Source organism: Protopterus annectens, chromosome 12.part0 (genome assembly GCF_019279795.1).
Source record: "Protopterus annectens isolate FY-2018-M chromosome 12.part0, PAN1.0, whole genome shotgun sequence".
Classification (NCBI taxonomy): domain Eukaryota; kingdom Metazoa; phylum Chordata; order Ceratodontiformes; family Protopteridae; genus Protopterus; species Protopterus annectens.
This window is the reverse complement of record NC_056746.1, coordinates 212,016,820-212,041,142: the sequence shown is the minus strand read 5'-3', so window position 1 is coordinate 212,041,142 and position 24,323 is coordinate 212,016,820. Positions and strand designations below refer to the sequence as shown.

Below are 24,323 nucleotides of genomic sequence, written 5' to 3'. Positions count from 1 at the left end.
AAGCAATTTAATCAAATACATAAACAGTGATTATTTAAACAATAACCGATGATGTGGTGTGGTATATTGAAGATTTACCCATGGTTGGTGTGGTTTAATCGTGAGGGTGAAGCCCGAGTGATTAAATAAAGCCAACCGTGGGTAAATTTTTATACCACAACCACGGATTCGGTTATTGCTATTATACAATAACATTACTTAAGAAAAAAATACTTACTTTTCTTAAATAATGTCTTTGTATAACGGCACATTACTGTTCTTCTGCTGGTTGTGGTACACTGCTTCCTTGTTTTGTGTACTGAGCATGCGTATGGGACTTGTGTCCCACACATACCCAGTACATCAATGCTCTGTATAACGGCACATTACTGTTCTTCTGCTGGTTGTGGTACACTGTTTCCCTGTTTTGATGTAGTGATCATGCGTATGTGACTTGTGTCCCACACATACCCAGTACATCAATGCTTTGTATAACGGCACATTATTGCTCTTCTGCTGGTTGTGGTGCACTGCTTCCTTGTTTTGTGCACTGAGCATGCGTATGTGACTTGTGTACCACACATACCCAGTACATCAATGCTTTGTATAACGGCACATTACTGTTCTTCCGCTGGTTGTGGTACACTGCTTCCTTGTTTTATGTACTGAGCATGTGTATGGGACTTGTGTCCCACACATACCCAGTACATCAATGCTTTGTATAACGGCACATTACTGTTCTTCCGCTAGTTGTGGTGCACTGCTTCCTTGTTTTGATGTAGTGACCATGTGTATGGGACTTGTGTCCCACACATACCCAGTACATCAATGCTTTGTATAACGGCACATTACTGTTCTTCTGCTGGTTGTGGTACACTGTTTCCTTGTTTTGATGTAGTGATCATGCGTATGGGACTTGTGTCCCACACATACCCAGTACATCAATGCTTTGTATAACGGCACATTATTGCTCTTCTGCTGGTTGTGGTGCACTGCTTCCTTGTTTTGTGCACTGGGCATGAGTATGTGACTTGTGTCCCACACATACCCAGTACATCAATGCTTTGTATAACGGCACATTACTGTTCTTCCGCTGGTTGTGGTACACTGCTTCCTTGTTTTGATGTACTGAACATGTGTATGGGACTTGCGTCCCACATACCCAGTACATCAATGCTTTGAAACGGAAGCAACGGAGAAAAGAAAGTCTACATTGCTCCGTTTTATCTTTTCTTTTTTTATTTGTTAAAAAAACAAAATGTTTTGAGCACTTTATAGCAACGGAAAAAAGTCCAGGCGACCGAACCTTTTTCCGTTGGTATATTGTGGGATTTACAACTGGCACACTGGCCAATCAGTGTGCACGTTTTGGAATATTAATGGGGGGGGTCATTGTATAATTGCATTTAACAGGAGAAAAATTATTGTTTATCCTTATAATCAGGTGCAATAGCCTTGTGGCAGTCCTGGTGTCTATGTGGGTAATTGTCTCGCTCTCTCTAATGATGCTACTACTCTGTCTGTACCACTTCCTTTTTCCCCAGAGTGCAATATGCACAGGGCCTACTGGAAACATCTGTCCCAGCTCTTGAGCTACAAATTCACAATGCAGTTTTCAAGTTTGCTCCAAAGGTAGGCCTCTTTACTTTGTAATTACTTACAAAATATTCTCCAAGTCTCAATATTTAAAGAATATAAGTAGTATGCAGACAACTGTACCTGTGGATGACACATGGCAATCCCAAGAGAGGTCTGCGTGAATATTTTGGTTACAGAGGCAATACAAACATTTATTCCAACCAAATGAGGCAGTTCATTTCTGTAGCACTTAATATTAGTATGTCTTCTACTGCTTTGTTTCAATTGGCCATGCCATGCAAACTATTACCCATGATCCATTTATCTCTTGGGTTTTAGATATCACATATTAAGACATACTGAATGATCCGAAAAAAATTAAAGAAATTAAACCCTGTGGAAAACTAATTAAATCACATAAGTAAAGAACTAATTCACATTTAGTGAGCAACAGCGATGAAACATAAAATAAAATCTGAAACAAAAAAATGACTTTCAAAGTTGTAACTATCAGTGTGTGTTTACGAAGAAACATTTACGGTAAGCATCTATAGTAAACTGATAAATTCTACCATCTGGCAAACTTTGCAACCCAGATTCATAAAAATGAAGCCAGACTCCAAAGTGACAAACAAGTACAATATAAATTAATAAAAATGTCTTCCCCTAAAGAAAAAAAAAAATCACACTAACCATTTCAACAAAGCAGCCATCATAGAAGGCCTTCCAAGAACAGTCTTGCTGGTTGGTGCTATTTCTGTGTTAGATAACCTTGTACCAAAACTGCGAGGTATGGCTACTTACCCTAGCATGCAGCTTCAGGACCTAAACTCAGACCTCTCATCTGTTTATTATACTCCTTGTTCGGCCTAATTCCTAGATGTAATGATTCCAGCCAGGAAATACAATCATTTTAAATAAATCCACAAGACAAACAGAGAAAAGGAAAAGACCAGGAAGAGAAGAGAGGAGATGAGCAAGTTACCCACTAGCAATACTAACCGCAGTTCCAGCAGGAAAACTATTCCAGAGAAATACTCACAAGATGAAAGAACCATTTAATTCTAGCACTTTTATTTTAATAAGTACAACACGTCTTCAGATAAAAATAGTGAAAAATCCCATACTTAACTTGTTGCAAAAACCAAATTGAACAACAGCTGTAAAATGAAATGCATACTCCTTCATGACTTCAAATCAACTCATATCCTACCCAATTAAATATATATATAATAAAAGTTATATAAAAAAGCCACCTAATTAAAAAAAAAAACATGGGACTCTAATCTTTTAGCCAAAGGAATCATAAAGAATCTTACTACTCGTGTTAGTGGCATTAGTGAAAAACCAGCCTTGTTTCTATGATGTGGAGACCTCTGATTCAGAGACATAGAACCTGCAATGAGGAAAGATCTCATTGCTGGCTAATTTGCATGTCTTTGAATTGCCATTGACTACCACAAGTACAGAAAAGCACCTTCCTGTGGTAGCCTATTGGTTAATTTGCACATCTGTAAATTGTCACTAACAACCAGAAGTGCAGATCAGTACTTTCCTGCAGTACAGCAGGGGCCATAGTGTTAGCCCATGTACCCACCCCCCTGCATCATTCTCCCACATACAAACATATAGTAAAACACATACACATGCACACACAGTGCATACCCCATACCGGTCCTTGTTCTTACAAAATCTACTATATCTCTTTTTAGCTGCCCTGGTAATTGAGGATGATTACAGTCTGTCCTTAACACTAGGCATTCATGTTTTACACTTCATATCTTTCAGTAAATGAAAGCTAGAGAAAAAGATGTTACTCTAGTGACTTTCAAGTTTGATGGGTAAATACTTAATCCCTCAGTGATTTCATTCCTTTTTTAAAGCTAGCTTTTGTCCTGAAGTCTTGCGCTATAAGATTAAAAGGTATGTTTTGCATGCTCTGTGCCACTCTATCATAAGTCATAAACTAATACAGGTATTGCATAATGACCAAGATTCTCAATAAATGTTAAAAGAAACCCTGCTACACAAACTGTCCCACTAACTTGTCAGTGCAGCATGATAATGCTTGTGTTTTGTGAGCCAGATGTGCAGAGCTCAAATCCCCTTTGTACTTGATAGTTTTATCTGTAACATATCATTCCTGGTATCCAGTGGTGGCACAGAGGACTAATATCCATGTGGATGGTAGGAGAGCACACAGCTGGAATCCCTTTTGGAGCCTTTAAAGGCATACTGCTTAGCACTGGTATCTAATGGTTCTCCACACCACATTTTTTTTAAATATATGCCTTTAAGGTATGCCATATAGAGCATCCCTGGAGTCTTGTTCTCCTCCCCCCTCTGACCCACATTGTGTTTAAGTGTCTTTCAGGCATGTTATGCAGAGTAATAATTAGGGTCTAATGGACTCCCTGAACCCTGTGTTATTGAGGCACATAGCTTAAGACATCCCTGGTGGTTAGTAGCTTCCCCCACGCAATTCTGCAGGCTCTTCACATCAATCTAGGGATGTATGGAAATATGAATGTTACCCAATCCACACACACACACACACACACACACACACAAACACAAAAGAGCCCCTTCCCCACCCAATTGCACAAACAGCTGCACTCATCCTTTTACCCATACAGACACAGGTGCATTCAGCTACATATTACCCCCTCAGTAACTCCCCTACCACTATCTCTGAGACATACACTTACACTTGCAGCCTCTTGCATATTTTTCATACAGTCGTGCACACACACCCTAACACTGCCTTACCACTGAACTCCCCAGCACTTAACTTCTACTGCCATGGATGAACACAGCCTTTTGGCCATGTTCATTACTGCCAGGGGCCAGGTTTAGCTGTGATATTCCACACTATACAGATGCCTTATCGCAGGCAGTTCTAGGGGAGAATGCATGGCTAATTAACATGTGACTTTCCCTCAGATCGCCTCATTAGTATGTAACACAACTGCAGAGACATCACACCACAGTGCTGCATGTCTTTGTAAAAGCATTGTGAAAGGGCTACCACTGAATTCCAAAAGGTAAATTCAAAGTGGACACTATAACTGTAACTTTATGAATTTGACCCTATGGGTATACAAAACAAAAGTAATAAATTATCGTTCCAAGTACTAGAAAGGATGTGCCAAAACCAGAAATTGCAAAAATAGAAAACAAATAATTTTTAGCTGTTAGCCATAAAAAAAAAAAAAAAAAGAAAAAGAAAAACTTCCAAGTGCTACTCTGTGGTCTCACAGCAAAATTCAGTCCAAAATCGCACTAAACATATAGTTGTTCAGGTCATTGCCTCACAGCTCCAGAGTCTGTGTCCAGAATCCTGATCTCTGGTCACTGCATTTGTAGGGCCTGGTGTCACTATGTTTCTCGTTGAAGTCCTGCTTCATCTCCTGTGGCTTACGGGTATTTGTCAGGATGGTCTATAAACAGCATAGACACTATAGATGCCCATACAACCTCCATGAGGTCCTTAATCATACTCCTCTTTAGAAGATGTCTCACACGACAAGCAGTTGTCTGTACTGTTTGTAAGTTCATTACCATTTAAAGCTATGTACACTATAGATTACGCCTCATGTTTTATATATGTATATATATATATATATATATATATATATATATATATATATATATATATACATATATATATATATATATACATATAAAATATGTAAGTTCATTACCATTTAAAGCTATGTACACTATAGATTACGCCTCATGTTTTATATATGTATATATATATATATATATATATATACATATATATATATATATATATATATATACATATATATATATATATATATATATATATATACATATATATATATATATACATATAAAATATACATACACACACACATGCGTATATATATATATATATATATATATATATATATATATATAAACACACAACACAAACACATACCACACACACACACACACACACACACACACACACACACACACACACACACACACACATATATATATAAACACACACGTACACATTTTTATATGTCAGCGTGTGCTACATTATACTGATAACTTTAAAATAACATTTACTCTATAACAAGCATTTCATATGCATTTTATATCAAATAAATTCATTACTTCTATATTCAAATGAAAAAATGGGGGCATTTTTCATTTTTTAATATTTTTTTACTTTGTACCTAATTCTGAAGGTAAAAGGCTGAGAGCGAAAGCTGCATATTTAGTCACTGTCTTTGTACCTTTGAAAATGTAATGGATTTGCTGTGGCATGCTTGGATTTCCACTCATGTACACATCTTCTGCATTACGCCCTTTTATACTATGGAACACTATCACGTGACAAAATCAAACATTTTCTATCTTCAGAAGCGACTTTTATGCACTTATCATGCTTGCACATGTCTCAGTTGGTTTGATTACTTCAAGGAGCTTGGCATGATTTATACATATAAGATACTGGACTATTGGAAATAGAACAAATCATTGAGCACTCTATTTAGAATATCCTCACATCACGTCCAGGAGATTGTTGCTATGGTTGCATTATATACATGTCACTTATAATCTGCCGCTCATTCTTTGCACTTTACTATTCTCAGAGGTAATCCTTGTATACTTTTAACATGTTTCATCTTAGTTGAATGGAAGCTATTACTTCTGTCAGTTCTAAACAACAAGTCAAGGACATAGCTTATTTCTTCCAAAAAAAGAAAATAAGACATTTTTTTTTTATTGTTAAATTTTTTTATTATTGCAGGACTCTCACTGTATCATCTTTCAATATCTGAATTTCTACATCAGATAAACTACATCACCAGAATTGTTCTCCTTTTTCTTCTATCACTGTTAACTGCAATATTATCCACAAAATGTCTAGTTCCTTTTATAACAACTCTTCGTGCACTATGATCTATTAGACATATCATTAGTCAGTAGTTCCTTGTAAAATAAATGACTTATTCACTTTAAAATAGTTTAATGTTGGTGGACTTGAACGTAGACTTTTGAGCTTTTAAAACAATTTTCTTTTTCACAGCTCTATTCCAAGGCTACATCTTGCACTAACAGCTTTTTTGAGGCATAGTTATCTCAGATGTATCGGGCATAAAATTTGAAAGATATTGCATCAGTCCTGTAAACTTCTGCAATGCCTGCTTACCTTCTGAATATGGCAAGTGCACAACTGCTCTGATTTTTTTTCTGTATTAGGCTTTGGTCTCTCTCCAGCCGAGAATCGAACGGGAGAGCCGCTTGCTGTGAGGTGACAATGTTACCGCTGCACCATCACGGCTTATTCTCGGCTGGAGCGCCTTCTGTGTGGAATCTGCATGTCCTCTCCGAGGTACAGTGGCGTTCGAAAGACATACATGAATGTGTGTGCCTTCGTTGAAGATTGTGTGTTGGGCTGGCACCTCGCACCATAAAAATCAACTGCCAATCCATTAGCTGACCGGAGTTCCGCTGTGGCGACCCCTAACCGGGAAAAGCCAAAAGAAAAATAACAACAACAACACTAGGCTTTGGTCTCTCTGATGCTAGACTATGACTCGTATTTCAGACATTCTATTTTTATGTTTGCTCCTGTTTAACTTGAGCTTATGGTGATTCAACCTATTTGCTAGCTGCATCAGTATTACATCACGCTACTCTCTAGGCTGACCTCTAATTCAGAGATCAGCAGCTATGCCTTCCAACCTTCAATTACTTATGAAGCAGTTACAGTATTTGAATACCTCACTTGCTGAAGGCATAACAAATGGAAGATTAAGGAAACTGCACCATCCCAATGATGTTGATACTTTGTAGTTGTCAATATCAAGTGTTACATACAATAAGTTCCAATTTGCATCTAGAATTTGCAAGAACTTAAATAAGCAGTCCTTCACCAAAAGGCCTAGCATGCTAATGTCTTTGAAGTTCTGCACAGATTCAACTAAACGACTAAACAGTAGTAACTGGTTACCATTCAGCAAAACCAAGACCATTTCTTCAACTGTAAGCGATGGATAATGCTCTCTTTTAATCTCTTTATTCATTTCTTATACACTAACATAAATGCAAACCTTGTCTTAATTTACAACAGTAACCATACTATTCATACTTCCTCTGTGATTAAGTGACTAACATTACAATAAGGAACTCGTGAGTGATTTCAACAAATTGCAAATGCTGTACCAGGGAAATAAACCCTGCAACACTAAAGTAAGAATCTTTCAGGGAGTGAGACCCTGTGCACCCAGTATGTAGGGAGCTTTGTCCCAATTACTTACAGCTACTAAACAGATTGTCACACAGCAGCGTAGCAAAGAAAAACGCCTGATTAACACAACGACTGAACATTTTCATAAAGGTAGTCCTTGGAATACTGTCCGTTTTGGCTATTTTTGCACTTTGTATTTAAAAGCCCAGTATCTTCCGGACAGATCGACATTTATTCATGGAATGTTCAGGAAATTTTACCAGCACAATTATCTAAACATTTTCACTGAATAGGACTTCTCTCTTCAAACACAAAGGAGTAGTCAAGCATTGAATTTCAATGAAAAAATATCACATTTCTTATAGCTGTTTCCCATACAAAATCATTTCTGGTGCGATTTGCAAGTGTTGGCTTACAGTGATTCCATTCTTTTGGGAAATTCCCCCATTTTTGAGTTGGTGCAACCACGGAGCTGGTATACATAAGTGTAGTAGTGCGGGGGCTTGGCCTCTGCAAACAATACTTACACTTTTCTTTTTTGCCCGTACATAGTTTGGGCAATAGTTTTCAACATTTCTGATGACTGGGGTTTAGTCATTTGACTTTTCTTAGTAAAAACATTTTTTCACATGTCAATATACAGAAAGAATCCAAACCAATACGATGCACACAGCAGCTAGGATGTCTTCAGGAAGGACAGCAATGGCAACGTAACAGCAGCAACTTTTAACGAATTAAAAGGTGAAATAAAACAGCAGTATAAAATCCACTTCACTAGATAATTGCTTTTGTCTAGATATTATTTTAAAGGAACTTCATTAGATAAAGCAACTATTCATCGTAGGGTATTTAAATCATACACACCCAATCAAAATTTATAATACACAACATTCTCCTTCTAATGACTCCAATCACAAATAGCAAAAGTGACACCCCTCTGAGAAAAGCTTCGTTCCTATGATGTGTAAAGCATATCCCAGACAGAAACTTAGCATAATAAGACAACTAAAATATAAATTTTGTAAAAATAATTATCTATGTAAAGCCTTTAGTTTCAGCAAGCATTTTATAGATTCTGCACCATTTAAACCTAGCCAGAATCGGGTGTTTAATCTCAGTTGCCACACAAGCTCCACTTTTTTTCTAAAAAGATGGGCCACACACCCCCCTCGCACTGATAAATTGAGTGTATCTAAAATTAGAAATTTAAAGCTATGATCTTGAATTTGTATTATATGTCTAGCCAAAGTGTTTGTATCTTTTTTTAATTCAATATCACTGAAGTGTTCTGCCACCCTGGACTTCAGTTTTTGTTTGGTTTTGCCTACATAGAAACAAGGGCAAACTGAACATAAGGCACAGTAAACAACTTTGGATTAATTGCAATTAGGTTTACCATAAATCCTTATGTGATACTTATTCACTGAGACTTTGCTCCTGCCAATAATATGCTTGCAAAAGGCACAAGTGCCACATTTACCCATACTCCCACTTCTTTTTGGTTCAATTGTTCTTTCAAACATATTTTTAAGGTTTAATCCTTTTTTACAGACAAACACTGGGTTGTTCCCTAACAATTTAATAATCCCACACTCCCTTCTAATTACTGCCCAGTTTTTACACATTATATATCTAACTTGATTACTTTCTGTACTAAATACAGAAATAAAGGCGTACGAGAATCTACGTTCAAGACTGTATCCTAGAGAAGAACCCGTGTCAGTCCCATATTGTGCATTAATTAAATTGGACTGTTCTATCTGTTCCATCATTCCCAAGTTGTATTCATTTTCCATTTGAATTTTCTCTCCCAATATGGGATTAAACTGACCTACTAAGTGCTTTTGTGTGACCTCTCCACAAAGCTCTCTAACTATGTTGTGTGGATAACCTCTTACCATAAAAATCTTTGATACTTTATTACATTCTTCTTGAAAAGTGTGCCAATCAGTACACATACGGGCCACCCTCACAAATTGTCCATTAACAACAGCTTTTTTTTGGGTGCAGGGAAGGTTACTTGTAAAATGGAGAAATGAGTTTGAATGTGTCTCCTGCCGGTATATTTGAGAGGTAAATTTGTTGTTCATGCTATCTTTTTTAATCAATACATCTAAATAAGGGATTTCGTAATTGTTGACAATATGAGTGAATGTCAGAAAAGATGTGGTATTGCTGATAAAATCTAAGAATTCAGTTATTAATTTCATAGGCCCTTTCCACAAGACAAAAATATCATCCAAAAAGCGGACATATAATCAGCAATGGGCGAAATATGTGGATGGAAACAAAAAATGTTTCTCCTATTCAGCCATTGCTATGTTTGCATATAGACCACCACAAGCTGAGCCCATTGCTACCCCTTCTAACTGGTGATAGTATTCGCTATCAAAATGATGACATTATATTTGAGAACAATATTAAGAAGTTGTATGTATTAACTTGGTCCTGTGTTAAGCCTTTAGATGTCAAATAATCACAGAACCATTCAACCCCTGTAGCATGTGGTATTATAGAATACAAACCTTTCATGTCAATGGTAATGAACACATATTCATTATCAAAGACTACCACATCCAACCTCTTCAAAAAATCCCAGGAGTCAATACATATGTGTTGTTTACTCAATATACAGTTCTTCTAAAGTCTAGAAATTTTGCCACGGGGCGGGTGATAAAACCTCTCGCATCCACAACTGGGTGCATGGGGGGGGGGTTGATTTAAATCTTTGCATATTTTAGGGACCCCAAAGATAGTTGGGGTCACCATATACATCGCACTTAAATAGTTGTACTCGTCCAGGGAAATAAGCCTATTAATAAACAAGTATTGTAAGCAGCTCCTAATAGAATATGCTTGGTTAAGTTCATTTAATGAGCTTGTATTGTAAGCAGCTCCTCCTAGAATATGCTTGGTTAAGTTCATTTAATGAGCTTGTATTGTAAGCAGCTCCTCCTAGAATATGCTTGGTTAAGTTCATTGAATGAGCTTGTTTAAGTCTCACTCTCAAAAATTGTCTTCATTATAGCTGTATAGTCACATTTGTTCATAGTTACTAACCCACCCCCTTATCTGGTTTCATAAACCTAATAGCTGGAACATTTTTTTATTAAATCAAGATTTATCCTTTCTTCCCTGGATAAATTATTAATATGTACAGTTTTGGTGCACAATGCTCTAAAATCTAATTCACAAAGTTGTTCAAATGCCTCTAGGAAGGGGTGCAATGGAGGGTTAAAGGTACTAGCTATTTTTAACATATTAGATGTATTACATTCCTCGTGAAATAGTACACTCAAATTCAATTTACGTACATACTGCTTTAAATCAAGTAACAACTGTACAATATTAATTTGCCTACTAGGCACAAAAGTCATACCATTTGATAAAGAATCACACATCAGTGTCAGTGTTCAGAGGAAAAATTATATACTTTAAAGTCATTTGCTGAATTATGTTCAATCACAACCGGGGGTAATTGGACAGCTGGTATACGGTTATATTGTGGTACACATATGCTCATCTCCTCCCACTCCGAAATCGATTGTTCCCATGATAACTGTTGGATTGTGGCCTCATTTGTTGGTGTCCCATCTGCTGATGTAGGCTGCCCCAATTCGGGTTCATTTGTTGTTGGTTTCTCAGGCATTCTGAATGCCTGAGAGCTGGGAAATCAATGGACTTGGATATACCTACAGTAAAAGACTGGAAAAGTCGTCTAACCAGGAGGTGCTTGTACGAGACTGACACACACTGGCCCTTCCAAGACTGACTAAGCTACAAATATCTCATGTTCTCTGACTGCAGAAGCTACCACAGTAATTTTTATCCATTTACTCTGGTCACATGGAATCTCTCAGTGTATGTGGTTGAGATGTATTTCCCTCAGCCAGCTCCAGACACACAAGATCCTTTGCCTAAGGCTAGGGACGTTTTTTTCTCCAGGTCGGTATTTAGAGAACACTGGCTGCAGAAAATATTTCTTATTAAAAGAAGCATAAAGACGGCAATCATATTTTTTGAGAAGATCCAAGTCAGGAAAGATACGGAAGATGACAGTCCTTTGGTGAAATTTGTTCATCACAAGCACAATTAAAAGGGAAAGGGATAGAGTTACTTCAGCTGTCAATGCCTGTGTTGTTATAACCTTATTTAACAATCACATTTAACATGCAAAAGTCTTCAGTGAACATTATATGTAATACTAAAGTACAGAATCATATAAACCTTTCCTTAACTAAAACACTACATTAGTTTACATATCCCTTTCTGCATCCTAAAAATAATCATTGCAAAATACTTTATATCATGTTTATTTATTTGTATTTGTTAACCAGGGTACAGCAGTGATTCAAACTTTTTAGACTTAGCCTAGGAGAGCTGACTGGTTAAATGAATACTGCCCACCTTCCTATCCCCTACCCACCCCTCACCCCCACAAAAAAAAAAAAAAAAAATAGGGTAGTTACCTTCTGTGTATTCCTCTTGTATTCAATTAATTATCAGATTAGGATGAAAGGGAAGGGAAAAAAAAGCCACAGTGATATATTTTAATCTGTTGCTGGTATACATATACACAGCAAGCCTCCACATACCTCCTCATTTCTACGTTAAGAGACAGCTACATTTTGTGTGTACCTCCTCTGATGTCCCACTGGGACAAAGATGAAAGAGCAAACAGAATACTAATATACTTCATCGTGTTGCTATCAGACAGACGTATACAGCATGCCTTCTTATCCCTAACCTTACTCCCAAAAGAAAGCTACTAGTATACATGTCTGATGTTTTATTTTCAGGAAGGCAAAAAAACAGCAATAATGTTTAATATATACCAGCTTGTTGTTCCAATATTTTACACTTCCCCTAAATAAGTTATAGTGGCCTTCTGTGCACACCTCTGAGGGTTGAGGGTTGAGTGTGTTATGTTAAAGAAATAATGACCATATTGTCCCCAGCCCAACATAAGCTATTAATGAACCTGCATGCACACTTCTGAAGATGAACTGAGGAAAATTAAACAAATAATGACCACATAACCCCCCCCCCATACACAAGCTACAAAACACAGCAGTGCACACCTCTGACATTTAATTCTAACTAAAGTCAATGAAATAATAATCTTTGTGTCCCCAACCCTTGCCACAAGCTATAACAAACTTCTGTGCACACCTCTTAGGTTCATAGGATGACACTAGGCTATTGGCCCAGAGGCCCTTATACGCCTAGCCAAGAATTTTTTGCCCATGTTCCCTCAAAGTCAGTACCCGTTTCCCCCTGTCCAGCAAGGGAAAAGGTGGGATCCCAGGGGGGTATTTTCTGTTCTGCATCGAGTTGTCCAGGTTCCTCTTAAAGAGGGCTAGAGAGGTACTCTACTTGACATGAAGACAGCGTCTATTCCACAGATGGGGAAGTCGTTGGGACACAAATGTATCCCACCAAGTTCTATTAATGTCACAGACCAGGTTAAGTCCTTCTGTGCAGTGGAGTTTGACTTATGGATATGCCGCAATTCCATCAAGGTTGGGTCTGAGATGGCCTTTTATGCCAGACACAGGCCACCTCTGAGCAGTGTGTACAAGACTGATTAGAGGGACAGGGCTTTTAGCTCAACTGTGTAGAATAGGTGTTTGAGACCCTGGATTTTCCTGGTCAGGAACCGCTTTGGTCTCTCCAGCTGCTGCATGTGCTTGGCAAGGTACATGCCGAAGGGGGCATTGTACTCGATAATGGGTCTGGTAAGGGAGGAGCAACAAAGATGTTATGACCTCCTTGTTCCTGGATGAAATACCCTTATTTATGAGGTGGGCCAGGTAGAAAGCCCTCCATACAACAGCAGCAAAGTGGTGGTCAAAAGTCAGGTTGCAATCAACCTGGGTGCCCAAGTCTCTCACAACTGACTGTATGCTTAGTATGTTGTTATTAATGTGATAAGTAGTGGGGATGCCATTTTCCCCAAAGGGGATAAAGATGCATTTCTTGGCATTCAGTTTGAGGCCATGCTTCTTGCACCAGTTATTAGTTTGGGTGAGGCCCTCTTGGAGGATGTTCACATTACTAGGACTATTTAAGACTAAACTTGGTCAGCCACAGACCACTGGTTTTGGCTTGCACCTCGGAAAAGTATATCCCAAACAGCAGAGGCCCCAAGACCGATCCTTGGGGTACACCGCTCATTATAGGTCTACTACTGGAGGTGGCTTCCGCTATTTTGACTGAGTGGGTTCTATCAGTGAGCCAGTTAGCTAGTCATCTGGTAACATACGGGTTGATGCTTAGCTGGGAGAGTTTATCTATTATGCCCGAGTGGGTAATAGTGCTGGAGACTTTGGCTAGGTCAAGGTAGGAGGTGTGCATCATCTTCCTCTTGTCCTTGGCTTTGGTGACAGTTTTGAAGAAGTCGACCAAGTTTAACAAGCATGATCTCTCTTTGACAAAACCAGACTGTGTGGGGTCAAGCATTTGGAGGTTGCTAATGTCCTTATTTATAAGGTCCATGGCCTTGCAGATCAGGCTAGTTAGATTGATGGGCCTATAATAGTCAGGGTCAGTGGATGCTCCAACTTTGTGTAGAGGGATGACAGTGGCTGTCCTCCATTCAGTAGGAATGAAGACGGTGCTCAGGCTTTGGTTGAATAGAGTATGTAATGAAGCTGTGGCTCATGCCCCAGTTCATGTAGAATACAGCCAGGGATGTTATCGGGTCCAATGGAGACTGTATTTTTTGCCTTTGATAGGACGTTAAAGACCTGCTCCCTGGTGATGAGAGGAGGGGGACAGGTGCTAGGGATATCCTGGTTTACTGATGGGGGGACAGGGGGGTGAGGTTTTCACCAAACCTGTACAAAGCTGCTTTTAGACTAGTTGTAGTCTAAGGCAGAGGACTCTACTAAGACTGTTTCTAAATCCACTTATACAGCCTGGGGAATGGGTGCTGATTGGGCCCCAGAGGGTCTAATGATCTATACGCCTGGTAGTAATAAAAATGATCATAATAAAGATATTCCAAATTATTCCAAATAAATGATCTCTGTAAAGTCAGAATAATGATTGTTTAACTTCAACGAAGGATAGCATGGTCAGTCATCTACATTCACTGTCATGCTGCACAGAAGTCCTGGCAAAGTCAAATGACTGACTAAACAGATCAAACAACAAACATGTAGTTACTGCCTTCATCTATAAATGGCAACCCCTTTTCACACACACACATCAACTAGTTGTACTTTTTTGACTGTGTACAAGTCAGAAATCTGACAGGGATAAAATATAAAGGCCATGGTAGTATTTCTTATTCATAGGTTCATAGGTGTGTACTAGGCTAATGGCCCTGGAGCCTTTACAAGCCTAGCCCATAGGATTACCCTGGCATTGTGCCACCCAACCTTAGTTCCCAGTGCCTCTGCTGAGTAAAGCCACTGGAGTGATCCCACGGTGAATTTTCTATTTCCCATCAACTCATCAAGATTTCTCTTAAGAAGGGCCAGTGTTTGACATGTATGGGAAGTCTATTCCATAGCATGGGCAGTCTCTGGGTTATGAACCTGTCCCTCCAGCATATTCTGTTGACTGTGGTAATGAGGTTGATGTCTCTGGAGCATGTTGTGCAGAGGTATTAGGAAGTAGCATCATTTCTAACAGAGCTGGGTCAGACATGGCTTTGTAAGTCAAACAGAGATCATCTCTAAGTAAGTAATATGAGACAGAGAATAGTTGGGAGTTTTTTTGAGTCTGTCCATATAGGACAAGGGTTTAAGGCCTAGGATCCTCTTTGTGAGGTACTTTTGCCCGCTGTCCGGTTGTTGCAGCTGTCTAGTGAGGTACATGCCAAATGGGGCATTGTACTCAATGACTGGCCTAATTTGGGAAGAGTAGAGGGAGACAATGACCACTTTCTTCCTAGATGCAAAACCCTTAGTAATGAGATGTGCCACATAGAAGGAGTTACTGACCACAGTGGCAATGTGGTGGTCACAAGAGAGGTTCCTGTCAACCTGTGTTCAGTGGACGACCATCGATGTGGTAATTCATGGGAACTGGGTTTTTCCCAGTGGGGATGATGACACTTTTTTTGGCATTAAGCTTAAGGCCACGGTTCTGACACCAGTCGTTGGTCTCAGTGAGGCCTTTCTGCAGGATGTCAAGATCACTTGGGGAGTTAATAATGGCTCCCAACTTGCAATTGTCTGAACTTTGTCAGCCAGTGTCCCTTCATGTTGGCATGGACTTCTGAGAAGTAGATACCAAACAGGAGAGGACCCAGGACTGATCCCTGTGGGACTCCACTCGTGACTGATCGGCAGTCTGACTTGGAGTCAGCTACTTTCACACTGTGGGTTCTGTAAGCCTGTTTGCAACCCACCTAGTGATATAGGGGCTGATGGCTAGCTTAGTGAGTTTTTCTATGATTCCTGAGTGGGGAATGGTATCAAAGGCCTTGGTCAGATCAAGGTAGGCTGTATGAACCACCTTGCCTTCATCCACAGCTCTACTGACTGGATGAAAAAAGTCGACCATGTTGAGCAGGCATGATCTACCCTTCATAAAACCAAACTGTGTGGGATCCAGAGTTTGGAGATTCCCTATATCCTTGTTTATTAGGTCCACGATGATGCATTCCATAGCTCTGCATATCAGATTTGTCAGGCTAATGGGGCGATAGTACCCAGGATCTGTAGTCACTCCTCCTTTGTGGAGAGGAATGACTATAGCAGTGCGCCACTCGGTAGGGACAAAGCCTGAGGTGAGGCTGTGATTGAACAGGGCACACAGGTGAGGTGCCAGTTCACTCTGTAGTTCATGTAGAACACAGTCAGGGATATTGTCAGGTCCCACAGAAGCTGTATTCTTGGCCTTGGACAGTGCTGTTTTAATCTGTGCAGCAGTAATACTGGGTGCCTGGTAATCTACTGGTACTGTGATTGGTCCTTTGGTAGGGGGGAGAGGGGTACAGTTGGCACTGAATTTGTCAGCCAGTATATTGGCAATATCTGTTGGCTCAGTATAGGAGGTACCACTGTGCAGTAGCTTAGAGCAAATCTGAGTTTGCCATGGAGATTCTTTACATAACTATAGAAGGCCTTGTGGTTGTCTTTACTATCTGCTGCAATTCTGTTTTCATAGCTAGTTTTAGAGGATTTGATGAGGGATCTCAACTTTTTGTTGAGGCTTATAAGTGAGTTTTTCCAGTCTTGAGACTTCACCTTATTCCGCATCAGTTTCCTCCTTCTCTTGTAGAGAGTTTGTTTATGGCAGGGGACCACGAGATTGCCTTCCTTTTTTTTTTTTTTGGAGGACAGCGTCTTGGTTCTATTGGGTATGGCGAGATCCATGCATTTGTGTACGTGTTCGTACAGTGCACTGGTGTATGATTCGGTGGTCATGCAACTATTCTCCATTTGCATGGGTGCCGTGAAGTTAGCCACCTCTGTTTTTAGGAGTCTAAAGTTAGCTTTGGAGAAGTTTTTCATGGCGGTTACCTTTGCGGGGTGGGGGTGGGAGGGATGTGGATTCCCAAGATGATTAGTTTGTGGTTGGATCTAACCAGGGAGGAGTTTACTATTGGTGTAGAGCAGAGCAATGGTCGCCCATGTTAGTAATGACCAGGTCAAGGATGTCGCTACCTCTATAGTGGGGTAAGAACGAGCTGGTCTAGGGCATTGGAATTAATTAATTCCAGAAAACGTTGCGCAAGTTTATTGGTACACGAGTAGTTTTTCCCAGTTAATGGAGGGGTAGTTGAAGTCGCCTAGTATGAGAGTATTAGGTTGGACCCTAATATTCTCTAGGGTGCTTAGGAACGTGGAGTGTGAGTCTTGAGACATGGTTGGGGACCTACAACAGGCTACGACCTGAATCGCTGTCTTACCCAATGTTAGGTGCACCTGAAATATCTCTGATGCGTTATGTTGGGCTACCAGTCTGGAGGTGTGTGCATCCTTTATGAATATGGAAACACCACTGCCTTTGGGAAATTCGGTCCAAGTTCTGGAGCTGAAAGGTGTGGAATGAGTTATAGCCTGGTAGTGCAGGGGTGCTTTCTGCTGCCTTAAACCAGGTCTCTGTTACAACACAAATGTCAATGTTTTCCATTTTAAGGAGTGCTTCGAGTGAGTGCATTTTGAGATTTTAAACTTCTAGCGTTGAGCAGCATGACCCTCAGATTGCATTTGTTTGTAGCTGTTACGGTGGTAATTTGGTCTTTGGAGCAATGCCTAAAAAGGCACTATAGGGGTGGCAAAAGTCCTGGCCAGTATCCAGAAGCCCAGGGGTGACAGATGCAGGCCATCTCTGGCAAAGCATCAAGGTCTGCCAATCATGTCATCCCAGGCAGACAGATAATGGATCCCCTTAGATGACACCAGAAACTTATCCAATTGTTGAAGTCAATCACTTTCTGCTTGTACTGTGGTATCATTCTGGGTGACAGTAGGAGGCTGCTCAGGGATAGGGGGTCATACCTGCCTGGGCTACATAATCCGAGAGTGCCTCCGTGTCTCTTTTCATGTAGTCCAGGGAGGTATGTCTTAGGTCATTCCACCCACATGTACAATGACAGAGTATCTTGACAAAACACTACTGGACTGGGCTGCTATCATTAAAGACAAAGGAGCAGTGGCTCTTTGAATTTTAATGAAAACCGAATCATTTTAATGTGATTTATTACGCCTCAGCATACACAAACAATGAAAAGATCACCATTATACAGACACACATACTCCTTTTAGGTCTGAAATCACATCAACATTATATATTTGCATTTTAATACCTTTTGTTTACTTTACTCTGACTGAAAACTGTGCATTTGTTTTTAGCAGACTGCTTTCTGAAAGTTGCAATCTGTCATTTTACAAAAGGACATTCTGGCATGAATTTCACCCTAACTTTGGCAATACCTCTCTATTTCTTCAAGACTTTGCTATGAATTTTCAAGAGAAAATCCCCTGATAACCCCACATTAATTTTGTTTTGCACAGCCTAACAGCTTTTAGGAAAACTAGACAACAGGATGTCAAACGTGTATACTAGTCAAAGCATGTAGCACTTTGTTATGACATATATAATTACATAAAATACTACTTTTTCTTAGGAAAGAGCATTAGTTTTGGTTTTCATTTCATAAGAACATGCCATTGAAATGATGCATACTGAATTTGCTAGCTTGAAAAAAATACAAAATATACAGTTTTTGTAAAACAAATTGCTAAAGCAGGGCATCCAAACAGCTATATCAGACTGTTCAGGTTATCTAGCAATAGAGGACTGATTCTCTGTAACAGTATAAAGTACTATTGTACATCTGGAATAATACACCACAATCCTCACTTACAAAATGCAGTACGCTGATGGTACCCGCTGTAAAGACTAATGCACAACTTTATCCACTAAATATGTATTTTACTGCACAGGAGTCTGAACTGGGGGGATATAAGCCCAGCTAACAAAAAAAGTCTGTATTTAGGAAAAATAAAAAAATTTTTTAGATTTGATGTACTGAGAACCTAATAAAGAAGTATTTTAAGCCTTTACTGTACACAGCACACTGAGCAGAAGTTCACAAGAGCACCCACAATGAAAACAGTATAATACAAAATGTCACAACTGTGGCAGTAAAGGCACATGAAATAATGTCACTGGGTCTGTCTTTGAAAGGCTAGCTCTCTGTCTCTTTAAATATTTAATTACAAAACTTTTAGGTACAACAACAGGACTCTCATATACAAAACATATCAAAGACTGAACCTTCACTCAATTTGACTCCACAGCTTACTCCACTTGAAAGGATGTCATTGCAACCACGGCGTGTTAGAAATGAAAAATATATTTTTTCTAGTGAAATACACAGCATGTTTACTTACAATATAATGAGAATTTTGCAAGCATAAAATCTGGACATCGGTTTTTACATAGCCATTTGTGCAGAGTTCAAATAGCCTACTAGTGGACTGTGTCAGCAAAACTTTCTGAACCACTGGATTTTTTTAGCTGTACATCAATACGTAATATATCAGTTCCCCAAAGGCAGTTTACAGTCTTAGTATACTGGACCAAGTGCCTAAACCTATTCATCTATAAACTTTAAAAAAAGCACAAAAAACAATACCCTCAATTAAATTCAGTAAATGTCTGCAAATTAAATGATAACAACTCTGAAAGAACAAGCTCGTTAGAGACAGAAACAATAAATCAAGTTGCTTAGTTAATGACTAAATAGACTGAACTCACATTAAGAGAGCAATATAATGAGTCAGGCTAAAATTACTGTATATCAGCTAGCCAAGAAAACAAAACATAATCATGGGGGATCTTATGTGGAACACCCTTATAAACTCAAATACTTCTGTTACAGTGTCTGGCTCAGAATTACACCTTTTGCTTGGACAACATATTTTAATCAAATATTTATCCAGGACAGTGTATGAACAAATAAAATAAATGTCCTATAAGAGACCCTCTCAGCCTGCATTAATTTCAGGTAAAAAAAAAAAAAAGCTAAACTTTCATATGACCAATAAAAGTAAAGCAGCAGGTTATAAAACATAACCATTAGCACACACTAAATGTTACGTGAATAACAATAAAATGCAATGATAACACCAGAAGAATTTGTAATCACTGTACTCAGATAACTTTTAAAAATCAAAATAAAGTAATTAATTCATACTTAACAGAATTCGGCATTAAAACTGCAGGTTACCAGCCAGAGAAAAATATATCTACAGCCAGCAGAATAAAATAAATAAAGTCTGTACTACTAAGGGTTAGAAGCCCACAAGTCCGGTACAAAATGGGCTCTAGGTCCAAAATGCCAACAGCAAAGTGAGTTCTTGAACTCAGAATCAAGTATTGGTAGGTAAACTGAGTCTTCATATTAAACCAAAAACACAACATAAGATCACAGGGCTCAAAAACCCAGTTTAAGGGACCAGCAAAAAATATGAGCAAACTAATTCATTACTAATACATGAGGTGAAAATTTATATGACTCGCTAGATGGACAGCAAATGACGTAAGAGGGGTGCTTAGCACATAGAGCTGACTGCAGACATGGTGTAACAAATTTGGAAAGTTAAATTATATGGATAATTCTATGCAAGCTAATTTATCCACATTTTAATGTTAAAAGGTTAGAAGTGTTCATTGTAAACCTACGACATGTGTAGATAGACTAATCCATGACCTGCATGAGTCTATTATTATTTAATAATAGCGTACTCATCAGCATTTGATGTTTGTTCCGACACACAGACCAACTTTTTTGATTAGAATGCCTCAGTCTCCCTCGGTCACCTGGTTACTCTGATGGCTCCTTCAGTTACATCATCCACTGAGGCCATGCTAAGTAACATAACTCAAGAGGCAACAGGATAACCAGGTGATGCTAGATGAAAAAAAAGCTTCTATTCAAAATCGCGGTTGGATGAAGGAATCGAGGAGTGGTAGAGCTGAGAAGACTGAGCTGCTACTGTAACTCAGTAAACCATGCCAGTGCATTCAATTTTTAGCCACAATTTACCGAGTTACAGCAGCCTTTTTTTATATATTTTTTTTTGCAACATGTAATAGATCACATTAACAAAAACAAAGAGGCACAAATCCCTGTGCTACAACTTAAACACAACACTGTACTACTCTTCTTTAACTGCTGGAGGTCTGTGCTATTGCAGCTAAAAACAAAGCAGCACCCTGTGATTAAGTTTACTCATCTGGTGTTCACCCATGAAGTGGAGGTCAAATAAATCACCTAATTTTCCTATAGCAGCCACATAAACACATCTTCATAGTTTAAGCAGGTTAATCAAGATTTGTTCATCTGGCTACTATATGAAAATTAGACAACTATATCAGCTCCTGGTCACACGGTTGATTAAACAATGAATAAATATATAACAGTACACCTTCCTGGAACAGTATGTTTGCTTTTTTTTTTAATTTAAGTGTTTGCTACCCTCGCCATCATGCTACAGTGCATGTAGGGTATGCTTGCTGACATCCCTGCTGTAGTGTAAAGGGACAAAGCCTTGACTGCTACCCAAATGACCTCAGATCAATTAGTGGCCCTGGCACTGGAAGATACCAACACCAGAGGGTGAGAGTGAGCTTATGCTGATTTGCCTCTCCTGGGAAAAGGGAGATGTGATCCCAGTTGTGTGTGTGTGGGACCATGAGTACACCATGAGCAGAGTACAAGACACCCCTGTAGTGATGGAAGTGCCTATGTCACCTAGTAGGGCAGGGTAAGACTCATTCAACACAAACCCCCAATGGCTGCACGTATGACACTTTCTATAATCAGCTGTCAACCATGGGGTGAAGGAAGACAGATTGATAGTGAAGCAAGCTGGCCTAAAGGCAGTAGACAGACAAAATGACAAGACTGTCTACTTCAGGAATCAGTTCCCATCTTCTTTTATGGTTAATTCATGACTGATTCCTTCTCATTCTGTAAAGCAGTGCTGTCTTTTGTCTCCTGTGAAAAAAGGAAACCATGGACTTGTTTGACTTAGCTGTTTATCAGCGTATAAAGACAGTGAGAACAAAACAACATAAAGTAGATCTTCTGTAAGAAAACTAAGGAAATACATCCTGTCCCATCTCTTACAAACACTTTTGAGTTTTAAAAGGCTTACTATACTGTTCTTTTCCCCTTGGTAAACAATGAAAGAACACTATATATGGTATGTGAAAATAAAGTGTGAATTTCTACTTGAAAATATTTGTAACATTATACTATGCTTCATACGCACAAGTATATCTAGAAAAATCAGAATCCCTGCCCATAAGTGTTTGTACAAGTACTTCTATACCCACAGTCAGCTACAGAAAATGTTCCCTCAAGAAAAAGAGTGTTATTGGTGATTTGCCTTGGGAGACGGGGGCATATGGCAACATGTCTTCTGTTCTTGTAAACAGTTAGAGAAATTTAACTAAGATTTAGGAAACTAACAAATCTGGGAAGAAGAAATCACTCTTAGGAAACAGTAGTAAGAAAAGTTGTTGTGTTGTGTCTTTCGGCTTTTCCCGGTTAGGGGTTGCCACAGCGGAACTCCGGTCCGCTAATGATTGGCAGTAGAGTTTTACGTGCTGGCTTGCCGGGCCTAACGCACAACCTTCAACGAAGGAATGCCCGTTCACGCATGTCATCACACAGAAGACGCTCTAACTGAGAATCGAACGGGCAACGCCTAACTGTGAGGCGACAACACTACCGCAGCACCACCACCGCAGCTGTAGTAAGAAAAGTGATTACAAGAAAATAGAAAGCCAAAGAAAACCAGAGCATGGAAGAAGTGGTAGAAATGACAAATCATGTTAGAAAAATGAAATCAGTAGCATGCCAGGGGGAAAGACGGAAAAAAAGCAACTGAAAATGTGGAATTTGTGGAAAAGTTTACATTGAAATAACTAAACAAAACAATATCTACGAAAAAGACTTTATAGCATAATCTGATTGGAGCTTTTCAAGTTAACTTTGTGAATGACTTAGGAATCTATGGACAATTACTGGCAATTACTACCAGCATTGTATTTTTGGAAAGATTAAATTTGTAATGATTTACTAAGTAGAATAGTCTTAACAACTAATAATTTTCAGTTTATCTATAGCCAAGTGGTTTTGCTCATAGATTAACAAAATGTCGAAAATGCCAAAGTAGTAAGGGAAAAAGATGGTATTCTTTTTACACAAATTATGCTCTGTTTGTACTGGACTGTACTGGAAAACTGCAATTCCCAGTTTCAGGTTGCACTTATTTTTCTGAACTAAATCTAGATATATTCTAGGTATAAGAGAATATTTCTATCTAGTTAACTACCAGGGAAGTAAAGAAACAAATACAACATACATGAGGTTTATGTATTTGGATTGTGTTTATTTTTATCTTTTTTTCCTTTTATTTCTTGCTTGTTATTAAATAAACATTGTTTTGAAAATAACTATACTGTACTTAGGCTTCTCATCATGTTGTTTACAACTTCTGTTTCAAGACACTACGTTTCAAAAACCACTTCTGTACAAAGAGGGTTACACTCTGGTCTGAACATTGATCTGAAGATGTCTACGGGTTCTGAAAATACTTAAATAGGTGAACGTGTTAATAACTCAATGAAATTTCCCTTTAGTTCATCCAAACCGTATTTATATTTATTTTTATCTGTTCAGTGATACAGTCACCTGAGGCTAACTACACAGAGTTAGGGACTTTTCTTCTGTATAAACAGCAAAACATTTTTCAAATTATGCATTACATAAACTTTTAATGGTTTTCAAAGACTCATTAAAAAGAAACATTGCACTATTTAAAAGATAATTACTAGCATATAACAACTTGGAATTTAAAATAATAGACTTCCACTACTAGCGAAATATTGAAGCAAACTTGATTCTTTGATGCACTGCTTTAACTACATGAGAGAGCTGGTTTAATGATTCATCTTAGTCACAGCAGAGGTACTTCTGTGGCACATACAAGTATACTGAAGTACACTATAGAGTTACTCTGCTGTAATGTACATACAAGTATACTGAAGTACACTACACAATTACTTT

The 24,323-nt window shown here is 38.7% G+C and overlaps 1 protein-coding gene across 1 annotated transcript in view; it reads right to left on the bottom strand.

Moving 5' to 3' along the window:
• LOC122816456 (cytochrome P450 3A2-like) overlaps window positions 1-24,323 on the bottom strand; it is a 525,311-nt gene that overhangs the window by 224,314 nt on the left and 276,674 nt on the right. The window lies entirely within an intron of this gene.